Here is a 16,239-nt window from a genome sequence, read left to right as displayed (position 1 = left end):
GACAACATAGCTAAACAGGTGACTGAGAGTAGTTTGGACTTCATCAGTTGAAAAGCATGTTTGCAATCCGGGCTCCAGCAAAAAGATACATTCCTGCATAAACAAGGCATCCCATGGGTGGGCCAATGTGGCTGCCCCAACAGGAATATATAGAAGTAAGCCATCTTCCCTTGGAAGGCCTGAAGGGCAAGGCATAGACGTAACAGCAGACATCTGGCACAGGGCAAACCCCATCCCACGAGGCCTCAAACCCCTTTTTTTGGTCAAGATGGCATTAGGTGAAACCTCCTCATGTAATGACGTCTCAGTTACTATAAAATGTGATAGTGATGTGTGTAAAATTTGTGTAAACTAAGTTAAGCAAGGTATCCTGTGTATTGAATGCAAGTTGGAGTACCACAAAAAATGCGTTAAAGTGAATCTGAAGTACATAAAAGACGACCATGACTGGACATGCCATCAGAGCTTTACGAGTGCCACAAAAAATGAAGTACTGAACACACTAAAATCAGAAGAAACAATAATAAGGTTTCTTACAGACAATTTAGTGGCTATGACCACGAAATACCATGAACTCCAGAAGAAATATCAAGAACTGGAAATAAAATACTATGGATTGGAGCAAAATCATCGCCTAGCACAGTGCTGTAAACGGTCTTTCTACGCAGAAAATGTGCCACTTGCCAACTAAAGCATGTAAACAAACAGTAAGTACAGCACCGGTGATACTACTATCAAATAAATACTTGGTTCTAGATGAAGACTGTAATAAAACAGCAAAATCAGTGAGAAAACGTCCAATAAAGTGCACAGTCAAGAAAATTTGTACAACCAATAAAACAGGGAACTACAAAAAATGAGTCTTTTTACTTGGTGCAAGTGACGCCACGAGAATTGCTGAGAAAATGAATGAATACAGTTAGTCATTTATGGCCACAGGAACAACTAAGCCAAGCATGCATTTGAACGAGATAATGTAAAACAGTAATTCACTAAATGAGTTATCTAAGAATGACATGGTCATAATCATGGATGGAAGCAATGATGTATACTAAAACAAGATAAAATTTGCCACACAGTGTCTAGAAACAATGCTACTGAACCTCAAAGTGCTGAATTTGTAGTGACAAGCATGCCTCACAAACATGATCTGCCGGACAACTCAATCATAAATTTGGAGCTTAGAAAAATAAGCAGACAAGAATGAGATTTTTCACTCTGCAGCAGAGTGTGCGCTGATATGAAACTTTCCTGGCAGATTAAAACTGTGTGCCCGACCGAGACTTGAACTCGGGACCTTTGCCTTTCGCGGGCAAGTGCTCTACCAAATGAGCTAGCGAAGCAAGACTCACGCCCGGTACTCACAGCTTTACTTCTGCCAGGCTGTGGCTAAGCCATGTCTCAGCAATATCCTTTCTTTCAGGAGTGCTAGTTCTGCAAGGTTCGCAGGAGAGCTTCTGTAAAGTTTGGAAGGTAGGAGACGAGGTACTGGCAGAAGTAAAGCTGTGAGTACTGGGCGCGAGTCGTGCTTCGGTAGCTCAGTTGATAGAGCACTTGCTCGCGAAAGGCAAAAGGTCCCGAGTTCGAGTCTCGGTCGGGCACACAGTTTTAATCTGCCAGGAAGTTTCATAAACAGACAATTTCGTAAAATAAGCAAGTGTTATCAAAACGTAACATTCTTTGAGCTTCCCAATTCAAGAGATCTGTTAACGAAATGTGGTCAACACTATAACAGTGATGGGAAGTCATGCTTCATTAAAATGCTGACAAAATCAATACAGAAAGACGACCATGCCACAAGAAATACAATTGCTATACAGCCAGCTTTGATCAAGGAAATACGAAAACACCATAACAGCTCCATAACAAGAAAGTCAGTCACAGCTACAGCATCAGTGCAGCCAGGATCATCACTTGAACCTGAAGAGGCAGCGGCAGAATCATCTTCAGCAAAAACAGCAAGAAAATGTGAGGATCCAATGGAAGAAACTGTGACCAGTGCATAAATTGGTAGGATAACTGTAGCACCTCATCGCCAAAAGGATTTTTTAGACCAAGGCAGTAGAAATGTAAAGTCTACAAGGTAAGCAGTGCTCAGTGCTTCTCAGTCTTCCACCAAAATATGCAATGCATAAGAAACAAAGTGCAACAGTTAAAGGTGGAACTACAGTCTACTGACAGCTCACTTGTTTGCTTAACAGAACATTGGTGTAATGGTTCAGAATTAACAAATGTAGCACTAAATTCGTACAGCCTAGCCTGTCATTAGAGTAGAAACGCTATGAAATGTGGTGGGTCATGCATATATGTGAAGGAGGGGATTATGTATAAAATTAGAATGTCTGCTTGTGACTGTGTATGTGCGGATGGATATATATGTGTGTGTGTGTGTGTGTGTGTGTGTGTGTGTGTGTGTGTGCGCGCGCGCGAGTGTATACCTGTCCTTTTTTCCCCCTAAGATAAGTCTTTCCGCTCCCAGGATTGGAATGACTCCTTACCCTCTCCCTTAAAAGCCATATCCTTTCGTCTTTCCCTCTCCTTCCCTCTTTCCTGATGAAGCAACCGTTGGTTGCGAAAGCTTGAATTTTGTGTGTATGTTTGTGTTTGTTTGTGTGTCTATAAACTTGCCAGCGCTTTCGTTTGGTAAGTCACATCATCTTTGTTTTTAGATATATTTTTCCCACGTGGAATGTTTCCCTCTATTATATATACATAAAAATTGAATTTCCAAAGATATGTTCATTTTCTAGTGCACATCTTCCTGAAGAGTCTGATGCATAAAACACATGTGGTCGAGGAAATGTTATTTGGTCATAAGTGTGCCAAAGTGCAGTGCCACACCTCTTCACACAGTATTATTCTATCACACGTCACTGTATTTAAAAAAAAAAATCTTCAGAAAATTTGCACACTTTATTCCCTATTAGTGAACAACTTGCTGCTTTGTGTGACAATAAGTTAAATATAGGATACATAAACCCAGTAAAGACATGATACAAGCAGGACAACACACGTTTCTTCGATCCTTAGCTCCTAATATTTTTTTCTCTCTAATCAATGACGATGTAAATAAAACAGAAAGAAACTTCCACATGGGAAAAATATATTAAAAACAAAGATTCCAAGACTTACCAAGCGGGAAAGCGCCGGCAGACAGGCACATGAACAAAACACACAAACACACACACAGAATTACGAGCTTTCGCAACTGGCAGTTGCTTCGTCAGGAAAGAGGGAAGGAGAGGGAAAAATGAAAGGATGTGGGTTTTAAGGGAGAGGGTAAGGAGTCATTCCAATCCCGGGAGCGGAAAGACTTCCCTTAGGGGAAAAAAAGGACAGGTGTATACTCGCACACATACGTCATGTCTGCTTGTGTCTGTGTATGTGCGGATGGATATGTGTGTGTGTGTGCGAGTATACACCTGTCCTTTTTTTCCCCTAAGGGAAGTCTTTCCGCTCCCGGGATTGGAATGACTCCTTACCCTCTCCCTTAAAACCCACATCCTTTCATTTTTCCCTCTCCTTCCCTCTTTCCTGACGAGGCAACTGCCAGTTGCGAAAGCTCGTAATTCTGTGTGTGTGTTTGTGTGTTTTGTTCATGTGCCTGTCTGCCGGCGCTTTCCCGCTTGGTAAGTCTTGGAATCTTTGTTTTTAATATATTTCTCTCTAATCAGCTTTACATGGCGTGCTTTCCTTTCTGTGAAAGAATCTATAACCTCATCAAAGTTCGTCAAACGTTTTGATACATGAAAAATACTGAATAAGCTGTTAATTAAAATAGGACCCAACACTCGTGTGGTTTCCCGATCTGATTACATCTATTTTGTCACTGTCTGAAAGATAAAACAAAAAATAGGACTTTCTAATACTGCAACTATTGTAACACACACCAAATAAACAAGACTGTTTAGGCACAAATTGTCTTTCTTGTAACGACAGAATATAATTCACAAAGTACCAATATCAAGTCACGCGGGATTAGCCGAGTGGTCTAGGGCGCTGCAGTCACGGACTGTGAGGCTGGTCTCGGCGGAGGTTCGAGTCCTCCCTCTGGCATGTGTGTGTGTGTGTGTGTGTGTGTGTGTGTGTGTGTGTGTGTGTGTGTGTTTGTCCTTAGGATAATTTAGGTTAAGTGGTGTGTAATCTTAGGGACTGATGACATTAGCAGTTAAGTCCCATAAGATTTCACACACATCTGAACCAATATCAAATGCCTATTATGCCTACTTACTACAATCAAAAAGCTTTATGTTAGGAAATAGTTTCACGCTTCATTCATACGCTCCAGTTTCTCAAGCATGAGATCGAAAAGTAGTAGTAGTACAAAATTTTTATACAAACTTGGAATCGTCATATTGTTCCATAATTTGTGTGATGTCCCCGTTTCTTCTCCTTCCTCGTTCTAACAAACAGTCTTGTTACCACTAATTCTGTAACTATTCTTGCCAATGTCAAAGCTTATTCGCAGTTTAATTTCACTAACTCTGCAAGAAACACCAGTTTACTTATCCCGTGAGTATTCTCCGGTTAGGCATTGTTAGATGCTCATATAACGCGTTTTCCGCGCTTCTTCCAGAATAGAACTTAAAGCGGCTGCTAGCTGAGGACCGTACAACTGGCCCTTGCTAGTATAGCGATCTGGTCAAAAATTTTCTGTCAAAATTTCATTTTCTTGGATACACTGAGGATGTAATACGTAATCTTTCTTACCTGTTATTCGTCCATTTCCACTCCTGTAGTCTCAATCTATGGATTTTGCTAGTAATTATAACAACGCTCATCATTCGCAAACCCAATCAACCACACAATCAAACAGCGGTTGGCATTTGTCCGTTCGACCTTACTCCACTCTGGTTGTATAGCTCCTTATGTCTGCAGGAAAGTTTGTTTCTACATGCGACGAGGATTCCCCTAACAGAGACATCATGTACACTATGCACACATTCACAAATTAACTTACGATTCATTCAGAAATGAACTTAGAACGTGCTCAAAAATGTTCAAAAACCGACAGGGATGTGTTTCAAAGTCATATGAATAATCAATAGACTAACATCCATTGGATGCTAGGCGCTTTGTGATATAAGGTTTTTTCCCCTCAAGAATATGAATTTGCCCCCCCCCCCCCTCCACCCCCACCCCACCTAGATCTGGGCCTGCTGCGTATGCATGAATCTGGCAGCTTGGGCATCTAGTAAAATTTTTCCCAGTAGCATATAGCTGCTTGCTGCGACTGCTTACACAGCCAACAGCCACATTTCTTTACCCAGAAGCGGGAGAAAGTACTACTCAACTGCGCATACGCATGATCCCGCTCATAACTGCTAAAACGAATCTAATGTAAACAGTTGTGACGTCACGCCCATCGGAGGCCATTTGTTGGTACGGAGCATTGCATAGTCTTCCTAAAGCCTTTGAGACACTTTGCTGTTGGCAGACGCTTGTATGAGCACTGTTTTGTTGCTGTATATGGCGCATTTCCTTTGCAATTTAAGTTTTATTTGCATTTTTCCTCTTGTTCATGTTTTATTGCTGCAGTATTGTTCTGCAGTAGCGGGATACAGTAATATCCTTTGTTAAAGTATTGGTTCTTAGCAGTCAAAATTTCAAAAATTTAACTGAAAACAACAGCAATGAAAAATTCCCAGAATTCTAAAAAATTCCCAGGTTTTTCCCAGTTTTCTCCCAGATGAAAAAATTCCCGGGCTTTTCCCGGATCTCCCGGTTGTCCCAGGTCGTATACACCCTGTGCAACCGTATCCTGAGTAACCTTCAGCGGATGATAAACGAAGGTAAGGTGGCCTTTTTCTGGCAAGCATTCCAAGTAGCCCAGTGCTTAAGGCATGCCGAATGTTCTTACCAGACAAAACAGAAAGGACAATTCAGAAACAGAGAATGCTGATACCAGTGCTGGGGCAGTCGCAGCTGCTTCAGCTGGCCTAGGGCTGCTCGGCGCCGGGTCCGCACGTTTACCGCCACCACTGCCACTCCCTCATGCAACTATCTGTCATACTAGTGGACACATCTTGTAATACTACCGCAACATTGCACCAGGCTTCAATTAGGTCGTACACTGTCCAAGAAACTCCAAAAGATTGTACCATATGTAAAATTTCAGCCAGTGGGGAGCTTTCACAAAGTAAAGCTGTCTAGCATGCTTCCTCGTCAGGAGCTAAACCGATAACAGCATCACGCACCGTAGAGTCTGCATAAGAGTCATTATGGGCATCAGTAATGAATGGACACTTATGGCTAAAGCAGGCAGATAGTTTGGCTACCCCGGCCCTGTACAATTGGTTTGGTTTCTTGCAGCATCGGCAGAATTTAACTCACGCTGCTATGACAGGCTATCGTTTGCTGTGGTAGTTGGACAATAAATTGCTTATGTGATCAAAAGTAAGAGCTGCCATTTCTTGTAAATGGGCAGGCTGACACATAATTGATACACCTTCAGTGGAAACCATGAGAGGAATAAGGCTTTGCACAAATTTGAGACTGTTACACAAAAAGCCAAAAAATTCTGTCTGAGTCTTTTTTCGTATGTTTCCCAGCCCTTGGCTGAATCATCGTATGGAGGAAAAGTTGATGGAGAGACTGGTGGAATGGCACCCTGTCTGTCAATGGAAGCCAACAAAGTGGTCACTCCCAAAGTAAGTGATTCAATCAGAGCCAATAGCACGGCATCCGTAATGACTATACCTTATGAAACTGCACTTAAAGACTGCACACACAGAAACCATTCCAAACTCTTCGCCAATTGTATAGTAACCAATTAATGCACGAAACTGACCCGAGTAACACAAATATGGCTTTATTCTTAATCTCCGGACAGTAATGGAAATAAGCCACTTGTGTCTCCACACGTAACAAGATAAAAGGATCATACAGAAGGTGCAACATAAGTGACACACAGAACAACTGGTGTGAGCGCTACAAACTAAAAGAACATAATGAAAGTGACTCAGTGCTGGTCTGTGCGTATATAGGCATGAGTCACCAGTAGACCGCAAAGTGGTGACTGTGGCAAGTGACCATGCTGTGTGCACGCTTCCTACGGTGGCCTCTAGTGGCTGGCTTGTGCTGATACAGTTGGCAGTCAATTTAATTACAAACACGCAGCAAAACTACACTCAGTGCACTCATACACACTAGTAGCAGGATACAGTACTTGTATATTATTTTATTGCTACATTCATTAGCAGAAATACAACTACTTTAAAAAAGTTAACTGCTCTTAATTTTATATTACTTAGCTGATGTTTTTATCTTATATTTACTTATAATAAAGCATATATCTAATACTAATAGCTATCTAATACTGGTAAAGTTAAAGCCTTTCAAATCTGAAGAGCAGTGTTAACCAAAATTTAAATCCTGAATCCAAATACTATGAGTAATTAGAGAAAGAATCACTAATAAGGAGTCTTTTATTTTAGTTCTACTTTTTTGGGGATTTCCAATATCCTGCTGGCAACCTGTTATAGACTTTCATCCCAGACTTATAAACTCTGCACCCTATATAGGGGTACACAACATATATGAAAATTGTTTTCACTTCTGATACTGTGACTGTGAATTTCACAGTTTATTCTAAATTAGCTCTCATTATTAACCATAAATACAATTAAGGAGTAAATATACCAGCACATAAAAGTAAGAACCCCGAGGTCCTCAAAGAGATTTGTGCAAGATATTTAATTATCAGCATTATTAAATCTTCTTACTTGCACTTATGTAAAATAAATATTTTTCCTCCCTCAGCTCCACTGCCCCACAAGATTATTGTGCTGGCATACGCCTTCAACAGCACACTGGTCAGCAATAGGAATCATTGTATAAGAAGCGCTGAACTTGACATGCCTGTGATAAGTGACCACCAAGACAAACCCCCAGACTACATGTTAATGACGCCCCGTGGGCAGCGTGCATATAAGCCACCGCCACCGACGACCGAGCTGTCTCAATCTCTCAATCTTAGTCCCTTAGCACATCGTATCAGGACACAGTTCACACTGCACCTCAATACATTGCACTTTGCTCTAATCTTCCACAGTAGTCATTGCCTTGCACCTTAGCTAACAGTGAGGGAATGTTAGTCTTTGTACGAGGATAAGTCAATTATTATCCGCAATTTAGTTATATTTTTGTTTATTTTGGTAGTACTGCCATTTTACATTGATGATGCATGCTTTGTTTATTTGTTGTTATATCTTTGCAATTTTCAAGCTGCTAGGTTAGTTTCATTATCGCTGCCGTGCTGTTAATCACGGCTGCTCGGCTGTCTATTTGCGCCAAAGAAGAGCAACGTTCAGTGATCCGTTTATTGTGGTCAGAAGGCATATCAGGGGCTGAAATTCATCGAAGACTTTTGGTACAGTACAGGAACAGTGTTTTGCCACAACAGAGTGTCTACGAATGGATTGATAAATTCCGAAATGGTTGCACAAATTTTATGCACAATGAAGGAGCCGGATCACCATTTACCACCACAAATGAAGAAACCATTAGCATTCATGTGAAATGATTTTCTTAGATAGACGATTACCTATTGACGACATGGCACATTGTCTGCAAATTAGTCATGGTTCTGCCGATTAAATCATCCACAACAGACTTGGGTTTCATAAAGTTTGTGCAAGATGGGTCCCAAAACAACTCAACAGTTACATAAACAAATGTGCTTGGACATCTGCAAACAACATTTGGAACGCTATGGTAATGAATGGGACAACTTCTTAGACAGGAACATTACTGGTGACAAAACATGGATCTGTCATTATGAGCTCGAGAGTAAATGGCAGAGTATGGAATAGAAACATCCAAATTTGCCGTGCAAGAAAAAGTTCAAGACCCAACCGTCCGCAGGAAAATTGATGCTTATGGTTTTTTGGGATGCATAACGTCCTGAACTGGAACATTATGGGGAAAGGGGCACAACAATAAACAGTGTACACTACAGTGAGATCCTTAGTGCCTGGCTAAAGCCTGCAAATTGAAGCAAACACTGAGGATTGCTGTCAAAAGGTGTTGTGTTGTTGTACGACAATGCCCATCTGCATACTGTTGCCCACATTGCTGAAACGCTCCAGAAACTCAAATTTTAAGTACTGGATCATCCTCCATATAGTCCAGATCTTGCGCCTTCTGATTATCACTTGTTTGATCCACTGAAACAGGCATTAAGGGCCTTTGATTTGCCTCGGATGAAGCAGTGAAAGAAGCGGTGCATTCCTGGCTCACAGCTCAACCGAGAACCTTCTTTTATGAGGGCATCAGGAAGCTTGTACAACGATGGGCCAAGTGCATTGAAACGCAAGGAGACTATGTCAAAAAATGTTCTTGTAAGTTCCAGGGTGTATACATGGACAAGGAACAAATCTTTTTTCCAAATATCCCGTTTACAAAACATACTTTTTCCTGGACGAAAATACACTTTTCATGTGCTAAGTGACAGCAGCTTTTCTGTACATTTTTCACTTGGAACTGTAAAACTTATCAATCCTTTGAATGGTTAACATTTTATACACTGGCATACAATTTCCCAAAAAGAATAATAATAATAATAATAAAAAAGAATCGGAGGAGAGAAATGCAGAAGTCGGGTGGTTCTCCGTCAATCAGAAACAACATAACCTGACATTATCAAGCAGCCCAGGCAGAGTATTCCACAGGAAGTCCAGGTACATTCCTCCACTGAGGCATTGTGGAGTAACAACTAGTCCAAGTACGTGGTTACCAAGAATCCCTGCCCACACACCGATGCGGAAACGATGCTGGTGAGACAACTCAACCATTCCTCAAGGATTGCCTGGCCTATAGCCCACAGATGACGATTATGCAGATTGATGATGCCAGTTTTGGCGAAGATTCCTTTGGCAGTAAAGAGTACTCATGACAGAAATCCCATGCTTGTGAAGGTCTGGTGCAATAATCATTAGCAAAGTGCTTCCCACAGAGGAAAATCCACTGCTCATAATCCTTGCATTCATTGTAGATGACAGGGATAGTAGTGGTTGTCATGCAGGATACACGTGGCTTACACCATGTTGGTAGGCCACTTGCCTGGAGCTTGTACTAGGATTCGTCTCAATATCCTGTACAATCTGGTCCTCTAAATCTGGTGCCACACAATCTGCCACCTCTCTGCAAGTTCACCTGTCTGAAAGTGTCCATGATAACGCAAACACCCAAAAGTGCTTGAAATGTTGTGTGATGTGGTTGGTGTCTGTGATGGTACTTGTTTTTCTGTTGGCATGCTGCCTCTCAACCTCTGCCATCTGCTTGGCAGTACACAAACACAGTCACGGCTTGTTCTGATATGAATACTGGACCATTATTCTGCTTAAAGTCCACTGCCTCAATCTCACAATCAAAACAAGCCACATGGTCAGAAGAACTTTCACACATGAGAGCCATCTATCGCGGCAACAATCCGTTTCCTCCAGTTCCAGTCAGGAATCTGTCCAGGCAGTTTGTCTGTTTTATTAATGTTCACCATGCATATGTTCAGTAAACTAGATAAAACATCAGTAGTTTCATATCTCAATGAAGAACATCAGACTTTCAGCACAGAGCAGGAGCATATAGAGGAACTATGGCTCAAGCACAAAAGAATAATTGACGATACACTGGACAGACAGGCACCCAGTAGAGCAGCTCCATAATGGGATGGCTCCTCCATGGTATATAGTCACTGTAAAGAAACTTCTAAAGAAACAGAGATTACTGCATAATAGGTGTAAAAATGGCTCTAGACTGGGAGATGCTGAATGAAACATATTTGGATGACAAGAGAGGAGTGCATGAAGCCTTCAATGACTACCATAGCAGAATACTGTCAAATGATATTTCACAAACCTAGAAGAAATTCTGGCTGTATGTAAAGAGTGTTAGTCACACCACAGTTAGTGTCCAGGAACTGAAATTGAGCATAGAAAAGCAAAATCTGAAATGCTTAACTCCATTTTCAAATGATAATTTACAAAGAAAAGGCCAGGAGAATTGTCCCAATTTAATCCTCAAACCACTGAAAAGATGAGTGAATTAAGCATTAGTGTCAGCAGTGTTGAGAAACAGATGATATCTTTAAAGTTGAACATCGCTCCTGGCCATGATGGAATCCCTGTCATATTCTATACTTAATTTGTGGCTAAGTTAGCCTCTCTTCTAACTATAATCTATCATAGATCCCTCAAACAAAATGCCATGCCCAGTTCTTGGAAAACACACAGGTCACACCCCTCTGCAAGAAGGTTAGTAGAAGTGATACATAAAACCATACCATCCAATATCCTCGATATAGATTTTTTGTAGAATCTTAGAACATATTCTGAGTACATACCTAATATGGTATCTCGAAGAGAATGACCTCCTGCATGCCAACCAGCATGGATTCCGAAAACATCAATATTGTGAAACCCAACTCACACTTTTGTCACATGACATACTGAAAGCTTTGGATCAAGACAGTGAGATAGATGCAGTATTTCTTAATTTACAAAAAGCATTTGACACAGTACCACACCTATGCTTATTGTCAAAGATACAATCATATGTGGAATAAAGTGAAATTTGGGACTGGATTGAGGACTTTTTTGTAGGGAGAACACAGCATATCTTGGATGGAGAGCCATCATCAGTGTTGGAAGTAACTTTGCATGTGCCTCAGGGAAGTGTGTATGGACCATTGCTGTGTATGGACCATTGCCATCATCAGATGTAGAAGTAACTTTGCATGTGCCCCAGGGAAGTGTATGGACCGTTGCTGTATATTAATGACCTTGAAGACAATATTAACGAAGCACCACCTGAACAACACTGCATGAATATTGTCAGATCTTCATACATTAATATTGTCAGATCTTGATAAGATTTCAAAGTGGGGCCAAGATTAACAACTTGCCTTAAATGTTCAGAAATTTAAAATTTTTCACTTCACAAAACCAAAAAATGTAGGTTCCCATGACCATAATATTAACGAGTCACTGTTGGAATCGCCAACTCATACAAATACATGAGTGTAGCACTTTATAAGGATATGAAATGGAATGATTACATAGGCACCTGTAAGAGTCCAGTCATAAATTCCACATAACTTGTGAATGCTCTATTGCTTTGTTCTTACCTCCTGTACAATTTTTCCTAAGCATATACTTATTCATTACTTATTGTAATCTGGAGGAACTCTGGGTAGAATAAAGTGTTCCCTTCTTCTGACACTTCTAAATTTAAACGTAAAAATGCTAGCGCTGCATAGAATTCAAACTTACCAGACACATCCCTTTAAATATATGACTTCTGTCACGATACTGCCCTTTTCCCCTTTAGGAACAGTACTTATATCTTACCTGGATTGATCCTAGGAGTACCCTTTCTCCTTCCATTTTAGTAGGTATGCCCCTTTCTTATTCCTATCCTCCTATGGTACAGGTCAGTCCCCTTCTTGATGCTCCTGTCCATGCAATATAGGTCAGACTTTCATAGGTCTGCCTATCCACCCTTTTTCTCATCCAATAAATGTTGAGTGCGCCCGCCATATCCTTCTTGACTAGGCCTCCTGGTTCATTGCCCTACCATACATCTTTATGAAAACTATTCTTAAATATCCTCTAGTAAAATAAAAAATCTACTCTAGACTTCTATTCCACTTTCTAATACTTCATCTAATACCCTAGAGTCCTCTTTCAGTCCTCACTTTTACCATATAAACAGATATCATGCCCACATGTAGTAGATGCTATGTCTACCTGCATTTACTAACTCCCAGTAGATACTATGCCTTTTATCAAAGGGGTAGTACAGCACATGCAAATATATTTATGAGAGCAACAAAAATAACAATGCAGAACTATCACATATCAACAATGTACAATGTGCAGCGACTCAGATGTATGCAAAAAAAAAAAAAAAAAAAATTGCAGAACTTTCATATATGAACAACTTAATATGTGCATTGACTCAGATGTACCTGTATCTTTATTCCCCAAATCCCTTGGCAGTTCTGACATCACTTCAGGTTTCTGACTTGTAATTCTCCTGTTTGTGTTTAAGTATATCTTTATGTGTATATAGATGAGTGTTTGTGTATCCTGATTCTTCGGCCTACTTTTATGAAATAAGCTGGAGGTTATTGGAACCCACGGAAAATAAGAAGGACTTCAGTGATAGAAATATATACACATGGAAAGAGGGAAAGATAGACCTGTACTCAAATGAGGAGTAAGAAAGGAAAAAGTAGAACAGGTTGCTAAGATCGAAGAAGAGAAAGAAGATAGCCCCAAAGACAGGAAAACCCTTCCCACCCCCCTTCCCTAGGATCCCTACTTCACCAGTTCTTGAGTGAGAAGCTGGAGGAGTTATGATGTTGAACATCTCCTACAGAACGGACATTCTCACCTTCACCTTTGAAGCCCCCAAAGAAAAATCTGAGCATGAAATTACAATGAAATGTAAATCCCTAGCTGCATACGGGCATTGATATAAGTCAAAGGGGACAGTTGAAAATGTGTGCCCCAACCAGGACTCGAACCTGGGATCTCCTGCTTATATGGCAGATGCTCTATCCATCTGAGCTACCGAGGACACAGAGTATAGTGCAACTGCAGGGACTTATCTCTGGCACACTTCCCGTGAGGCCCACATTCCCGACTTATTGTCCCACACTAAATTCATAGTGCACACACACACACACACACACACACTCACACACACAAACTTAAGACTCACCGGCCATTTGAGCATCTTCTTCTTCTGTGCAGACGCACAAACAGTGCCCGAACTCTTACAGGAATTGGCAAAAAGCCATGAGTAATGAGTATAATGGGCAGGGGCACTATGAATATAGTGCGGGACAATAAGTTGGGAATGTGTGTCTCACAGGAGGTGTGCCAGAGATAAGTCCCTGCAGTCGCACTATCCTCTGTTCACTCAGATGGATACAGCGTCTGCCATGCAAGCAGGAGATCCCGGGTTCGAGTCCCAGTCGGGGCATACATTTTCAACTGTCCCTGTCAACTTATATCAATGCCTGTATGCAGCTAGGGGTATTCATTTCATTGTAATTTAATTCTAATGAGCTGCATGGTCACCGATGGTATGTGTTCTTTTGGATGTGCCCGAAAGAACAGATTACATCTTCATATATATATATATATATATAGTTAAGGCTCACTGGCCATTTGACCATCTTCTTCTTCTGTGCAGACGCACAAACAGTGCCTGAACTGTTATGGGAATCAGCAAAAAGCTGCGAGTAATGAGTATAATGGGCAGGAGCACTATAAATATAGTGTGGGACAATAAGTTGGGAATGTGGGTCTCACGGGAGGCATGCCAGAGATAAGTCCATGCAGTCGCACTATCCTCTGTGTCCTCAAATGGATAGTGTGTCTGCCATGTCAGCCGCAGATCCCACGTTCAAGTTCCGGTCAGGGCACACATTTTCAATTGTCCCAGTTGACTTATTTCAATGCCTGTATGCAGCTAGGGGTATTCATTTCATTGTAATTTCATTCTAACGAGCTGCATGGTAACCAATGGTATCTGTTCTTTCGGACTTGCCCGAAAGAACACTTACCATCTTCATATATATAAAATCTAACAACACCTGTGGAATGGCCAAATGGTGAAGAATCAGTTACACTTGTCTGCGAGGGTTGTCTGAAAGGTGGGGTGTGTGATTAGTGTTAGTCATGCTTGTACTTACACTACCCACCCCTTCCAAAAGTGATACAAGCCTTCCCATTTACATTACATCTCACAAAAGGTACAAAATATTCTATAAAAACAGAAAATTATACACTATGATAACATAGTTGTTTAGTCATTCACTTTAAACTATATTTCATACACACATAAAGTACTCCATCCAGTTTATGACATCTAGATATCACTTTATTAAATAGTACCATTATGTTATTCTTTTCACTCAAATAATATTTCATCCATTTCATTTCATGTCTAGAGATCACTGTTCATCTGTGATTCTCTTAAATAGTCTCAATATTGTAGTCATATCCAGTTTCCTAATTACTAACATTATAAGATAGTTTAAGAATTCAAGAATAGATTACAGAACAGTTTAAGAATTGAAGGAAATTCGGTGCAGGAAAACTAAGTTTGAATAAACACCAAAAACAACTAGGGATCCGTCAGTCATCACTCCGACCATTAACACAGAACATTAACATCCCTGGGAGACAGATGTGACTCTGCCCAGATACCATGGATCTAATATTAACTTCATTTGAGCAAGTGCATAACAGTACTTCTCATTAAATTTTGTGTGAATGTCTCCTCTCAACAAAACAATCACCAGTTTACTAGGTAAAATTATTTTATGTTCTAATCTGTCCTGGACAAGTTTGAATTCTTTCCACGAGTCATCTATAACCTTGTTAGTATTACTAGGTTTAGAAAAAGTAACAATTGCAACGTTTCCAGAGATTACACTCTCGGTAATTTCTCGATCTACAATTAGCTCAAAAGGTTCCGCCAGACTACTTACATTTATAATGTCAAAGTTTACTATTTTTTCTTTGAAATTTTGTTCTACATTATTTACTCGAGAACTGACAGCTCGTGTAGTAACGGTTTATATACTAACACCTGGAATTTTCAATTGAATAATCGATATTAATTCCTTAGACTGGTCTGTGCTCTCTTCCAAAGAATTCATTTCCTGGCTTACAGAATTAAATTTAATATTACATACATTTTCACAAGATTTTAATTTTTCACTAAATTCAGATTTTACATTATTATTATTATTATTATATTTGACGTCGCATTCACAATCTCCAAGGTAACTATGCCTTCGCATCAATTACTAGTGAGTTCACTCTTTAAATCTAACTTCAGATTTTCTACCTTATTATCTAAGAGAGTCAAATTCAGTCTTTAATAAAACTATATTTTCTGCATGACTGCTCAAGGTTTCACTTTGATTATTTAAAATTTCACTCTGAGCATCTAATTTTTCTCTTAGAGTTGCTGAATCAGCCTTCTGGTCATACAACTTAGCATTTTTGTCATCTAATCTAGAATGTACTGAGCCTATCTGCTTTCTTAAAGTGACAATTTGAGCGTTTACAGCTGCTGAATCTGCCCACTGGGCTTTAATTAAATCCACTAATTCTGACAAGTCTGGCATTTCCCTATTCACCTTAACGGCCGTGGTTGGTTCTGGAGTTTGTTGCTGTTTTTTATCCATGATTTTATTGATCTTAGTCCTAGTAATCA

The 16,239-nt window shown here is 40.3% G+C and overlaps 1 protein-coding gene and 1 non-coding gene across 4 annotated transcripts in view; both read right to left on the bottom strand.

Moving 5' to 3' along the window:
- The window catches only part of LOC126281505 (45 kDa calcium-binding protein), a 134,127-nt gene that overhangs the window by 104,623 nt on the left and 13,265 nt on the right, over positions 1–16,239 (bottom strand). The window lies entirely within an intron of this gene.
- Trnai-uau (transfer RNA isoleucine (anticodon UAU)) lies at positions 13,508–13,581 on the bottom strand. The gene has a single exon. It is a non-coding gene; the product is annotated as a tRNA-Ile (tRNA).

Source organism: Schistocerca gregaria, chromosome 7 (genome assembly GCF_023897955.1).
Source record: "Schistocerca gregaria isolate iqSchGreg1 chromosome 7, iqSchGreg1.2, whole genome shotgun sequence".
NCBI lineage: Eukaryota > Metazoa > Arthropoda > Insecta > Orthoptera > Acrididae > Schistocerca > Schistocerca gregaria.
Note: the sequence above shows the minus strand (reverse complement) of the source record. Positions and strands in the feature narration are given on the sequence as shown.